The sequence below is a fragment of the Vitis riparia genome, chromosome 7 (assembly GCF_004353265.1).
Source record: "Vitis riparia cultivar Riparia Gloire de Montpellier isolate 1030 chromosome 7, EGFV_Vit.rip_1.0, whole genome shotgun sequence".
In the NCBI taxonomy this organism is placed as follows: Eukaryota; Viridiplantae; Streptophyta; class Magnoliopsida; order Vitales; family Vitaceae; genus Vitis; species Vitis riparia.
The window spans coordinates 8,409,737-8,415,736 of NC_048437.1; positions in this window are offsets into that span (position 1 = coordinate 8,409,737).

The following is a 6,000-nucleotide window of genomic DNA, read 5'->3' on the forward strand; positions in this document are numbered from 1 at the left end:
TATCAATTTTTTTTTCCTTTTTTCTTTTTTTTAAAAAATGGTATTGTTTTAGTTGCTTAGATATAAGACCCAATACCTAAAAGGAAAGTTTGAATTTTGTGGAAATATCTTATGGATTTGTACTTTTTATTTGTTGAGAGTATAAAAAAAGCATTAATGATAAGATCAAATATCACACTCATTGATATTTTGTTTTTATGGGGAAATTCATAAAATTTACATATGATGATTATAGGGTTATTGTGGGAGAAACTTTGAGAATAATACAATGTGGTTATGAAGATTTTTGTAGTATATTTTAGGGTTGAAAAATAATATGTTGTTTGGGAATAATAGGTATTTTTCTTAAGCTTTGTAGTTTGCAGAAGTGTTTTTGGTGTATTTTTTAGGCATAGAAGAATTAATCTTAATAAAAAGTTAAATAAATTATTTGGATAATAGGCTAAAATTCTTTGAGAAAGAAAGTTGAGTAATTGTTTAAGAAAACAAGTTAAATCAACCTAAGTAATGAAAATTGGATATTTCCCTAGAAGCATATTAATTTTCCTAATTTTGATATATGGTTAACTAACAAATAAATGTGCAGTTAGAATATAATATTTATCAAAGTTTTAGTTTGATGGATTTCTTTAAAATCTTTTAGGTGATTCATAAGATATTTGTGTAACTCTAGTCCTTTGAATTTATCCAACTCAAGTAAGGCTTAATAGTGCAATAAGTCATTTTATAATTCTCTATTTATTTTTCATCTGTTCTTTTTCAAGTATAAAAATGTTTGAATTCTGTAAATCAAATCAAGTAATATTTTTCTAAAATATATTTTGATTTGTTCCTTGGTTTATAAAATAAATTGGGAATATCACGTGAATCGTTTATTATTATACAAGTGAATTTTTATTGTTTAATTTATTACAATGATTTTGAAACTATGGTTATTCGTGACCCTAGTCAACAGGGGATAAGTTGTTAACTTTTATTATTCTTGGTGAGGGTAATGATAAGTATAACCTTAACCAATTATGTGTTATTGGCCTTTGGTACCATTGATTGGAAACTGTTCCATCTACCACTAAGAGGAACGCTTTGAGGTTAGCCACCTAATGCAAGTCCCAATATTTGGGCATGGCATTAGCGGACTAGAGTAAAATATTTGTTTGTGAACTTTTTTGAATATAAATGAATTATGTCAAATGTATTATATTGTTTAATTTTTAAAATGATAGTGTTGAATTTTCTAGAAAAAAAAAAGAATTAAACTATTGAATTAAATGAGTTTACTTGTTATTTTTTTTTAATAAAGATATGATATTTCCTATGATTTAATTATGTATTATACTTGATCCTCCTTGTTAAACTGTTTTTCCTTATTGAGCCAAAGATGAGGAAAGTTCAAGATAGGAAGGGTGCTTCTTTAGAAACAAATTCAAAGTTGGTTATTAGGATTCTTAATTTAAGACTATTCTATTATTATTTATAGATTTTTAGTTTTATTTTTGTCAAAATGTTTGTGATAATTTTATTTAGTTTTGGATTTGTTAGTTAATAACATTCTTGCGTTGGACTCCAAGTTTTATTTGTAAAGTAATCGTGGTGTCCTTGCCTTTCAAGTTCGGTGTTAGCATCAAGCCAACTTGAATCAGGTTCGTCTAGCTTCATTGAAGTCAAACGGACTTCTTCCCTTCTTTGTGCTCCTTGAGGAGTCCATCCAGCTGTACTATAACCAAACGAACTTCTTTCCTGCACAAAAGGATGTTCAGATGGGTTGTTTGTAGGAATGGCAACGGGGCGGGTTTGGGGCGGGTCGGCCCCCTCCCAACCCCACCCCGTTTATTTGAAGCAATTCCCATCCCCGTCCCATTTAAAAAATTAAACGGGCGGGGCGGGGTGGGCCGGGGTGGACGGGTAGGATACATTCCCATACCCGCCTCGTTTAACTTTATATACATTCCCATGATCAGGGGACTGTTGGGGCTAGGGTTCTGTGTGCAGGGGTTCACGTGCTTCCCATGGACTGCCATCAACTTCTTCCTAAGGATGGCCTTAACGCTGCTCCTTCCACCCTCCAGCTCCTCCAGAACTTCGCCAATCTCCCCATGGTCGGAAAACCCCTATACGGCGTCGTTTCCGACGCTGTCTACATCAAAGGCTCCCATGATCAGGGGACTGCTGGGGCTAGGGTTCTGTGTGCAGGGGTTCAGGTGCTTCCCATGGACTGCCATCAACTTCTTCCTCAAGGACGGCCTTAACCCCGCTCCTTCCACCCTCCAACTCCTCCAGAACTCTGTCAATCTCCCCATGGTCGGAAAACCCCTATACAACGTCGTTTCCGACGCCGTCTACATTGGAGGCCAGCACTGCATCCCCTACATCGCCATCGGAGGTCAGCCCCTCCCCCACTTCCTTATCCTCATCTATTTCCCTTTTTTCCCCTTTTCTCAAACCCTATTTTTTTTTTTAAATCTTTAATTAATTCATTAATTTGAATTTCCCATTAATTTTTTTCCCCATGATTAATCAATTTTAGCATTAAGATTTTCCCCTTTTTCTAATGGATGTGGAATCAAAAGCAAATGCAGTAGAGATAATTTTTTTTTTCCTGCTTCTTTTCTTTATCATTGCATAATCCATGTGTTTGGCACCTGAGAATTCAATATGATAATTTGTAGACACCATGTGCACTATATAATTATTAATAGTTTCTAGACTGTTCTTTAGGTGTTAATTAACTCTTCTCCAGAGAAAGAACTGTTGGATTCCTATTTGAGTAGAAAATCATTGGTAAACATAAAATATAATCGGGGTGGGGCGGGGAGCGGCGGGGCAATACTCGAACCCGCCCCGAACCCGGCCCGGGTTTGAAAAAAAATCCCAAACCCGTCCCGTACCCGTTTAGTAAAATAATATCCCATCCCATTAGGGGCGGGGTGGGTACCCGAAAAGACCCGCCCCATTGCCATCTCTAGTTGTTTGAGTACGCCCCTTCGAAGCTTACATCAGACAAGAATAACTTTGACTATTTTGTGAAAGAGAGTGAGTGTATATGTACACGTACCTTGTTCGTACTTCTTGGAGGGGTTTATATAGAGTTGATGGCACCACCACTATAGTGCTGACTATACATACTAGCATTTTTGGTAATGATGATTGTTCTTAGGGCGGCTGGGCAATCATCACAGATTAGGGCGCCTGGCAGGTGCCATTTGCTCACGTGCTAAAATCTTGGACCATGCAGCTGATCGTCCATTTAGCCTGCCAATGCTTAGGATTGTGTGCAACAATTAATTGATATAGACTTGTGTGCTAAATGGAGTCCCGTCAGCTTCTTAGATGTCAGGCGTGATTGATCACACATGCTAGAAGTCTTACAAACTTGACTTGATAGATCTTCACGTTTGAGAGTCCAAACTGCCGATTATGTCCGGTCCTATGGGAGAAGGGAACCCTTTCACTTTTGGTATCAGACATAATCTATCTTGGCCTGAACCAAATGATCCCAGATGAGTTACATATTTGTCCTAGACAGCCAAGGCGTCTTGAACTTGAAAAGGACATGTGGAGGGGAATCCCCCACATTTGGGGTGTTACATATATTTATATATATACACATGCACACACACATGCAAATATAAGACTTAGTATTTTGGACAACAGATAATAGTAGTTAGCAAGCCACATATTATTTCAAAAATTGGAAAGCTAAGAATATAATGCTTCAAATGATTTATAAATCAAAGTTAAAACAAATAAGTTATGACCGATTAAAGTAAGTTGTGTAATAGTAGAATGTCAAGTTAGAATTTTTCAATCGCATGTTAAAAAATTCTGACCTCAAGGAATTTGACAACTTACCAAGTTGAAAAGTTTTAAGTAGTTGTTAATAGCCTTGTCCTAGAAATTCTTAGGTAACATGACATTCAATATCATACATCTTACACGCTCCAATAGTCTTCTATTCATCATTTTAGCTGCCCCATTATGTTGTGAAGTTCTTTTACATGTCAAATATCAAGAAATACTGGAATTCCTACAATACTCTAAAGATTCATATATTTTTTGAATAGTCATCAATGAAATAAGCAATATATCTTACACTACCAATAACAAAAACTAAAATACGACCCGAACATGAAAATAAATATAATCAAGAATACTTAAACTTGTGTGAGATGCTAACTTAAAACTGACTATATATTGATTTCCAAACACACAAAATTCTCAAAAGTCTAAATTCTTTGACTTCATACCTTCAAACAAATTCCTCTTATATAGTTTCATCATACTTTATACTTTATTTACTCATTTCCTAGACCTATATGTCATAACTTTGTATCATCTAAATCTAACTTCGATGTTGTAGGGAGCCCAACTCCATTAATAATAGTGTGTTGCCTACCAAACTACATAAACTTCTAATCTTCTCACACTTCATAATCACTAATGTTGTTTCGACTATGTACTCTCAACTATCGTAGTTGTATAACTACATTCTAATACATCTAATGCTTCAAGGGAAATCAAATTAGTCTTCAATTCTAGAATGTGTCGACTAACACTCGTAAGAGTTCTAACCACTCCATCAAATATTTTGAATTTAATTATTTCCAATTATGACAATCTTACATAGTACCAATTAGCATGAAATTGGTTCATTTTAATTCAGTATAATCATCTTAATTCAGTATAATCATCCGAAACTACATTCATTCATGCACAAAAATATTCATTTGGATTAGTTTTGTTACCATAAGGTCCCTTGATGAGTTTGTGTAAACTTTGTAGTGAAAAAAGGTTGAGAAAGTAGTGTGAACCAAGCACTCGAAGCATAGTCTGCTACCTACGGGTAGCAAAGCTAGGTAGCGGAAATTTCTACCTAGCCAAATTTCCTCAGTTCAACTAATAAAACCCTCCGCTGCCTTTAGTTAGCAAACCTAGGTAGCCAAATCGACTGAGAAGCCCATTTTCTTTCCATTTTGATATCATTATTCATGCAATTAATCATCTCCACACTGCCTCACACCTTACAGGAGAGCTCCGCTACCCCAAGGTCAGAAAACCTCCATCCTCGGGAAGAAAAGTAGAGATCACCAGATGTCATGGCATGCATGCATGCCCTATAAAAAGCTTCAAGAATGGAAGCATGATGTCGAATCATGAAAAGTTCAGCAAGGTTGTAGAGATGACATGCTTAAGCCATTCTTCATGTATAGATTAGTAGCATCAAGCTTAATCACAAGAGCTCAACGAAGAAGACAAAAAAATGGAGAACTAAGAAGCTCACTCAGCTTGATCTGTCAATGTATAGCACATGCTTGGGTTAGCGGAATGTTCTTTGATACCATTAAAAAGAGAAAAAAAAAAAAAAGCAAATAAAATGAGAGAGAAATTCTGGAATGTTCTTTGATATGATTGATTTTTTTTTTTTTTTTTTCAAAAAAACTACAGCCTCCAAATTGCCATGCAATCAACAAAATAAAAATCTTTGTGGTCAAAAGATTGACACCTCAGCAACAACTTAACAAAATACAACTAATTGGTTACCCATTCTCCTCATACAATTAAATGCATGAACAAAAATCTTTTTTTTTTCAAATTTAATTTTTTTTTGTCCAAAACAAGTATGAAATATGTTTATGGATTACAATGCCCTTTACATCCTCCATTATTTGAACCAAACTTCATCAATTTTATGTCCATTAATGCCCATAAGATTTTAAAAAGAAAGAGGATGGTGTGGTAATAAAATATTTTTTTGAAGGGTAATTTTCTGATTCTGCAAATGGAGGGTGATTTTGATATAGGTGGAAAAAGGGCCTGCTATATATAACGAATTAAACAATTACCAATCCAACGGCTCGTATTACTCTCCTAAACATCGACCGCCATTGTAACGACTTTCTTCACTTTTCCGTTATTATTATTGCTAAATTTTCTATTTTTAAATTGAAATAATAATAGAGATTTGTCATTTTATCTCTGCAATTCCATGACCGGATCTTTCGG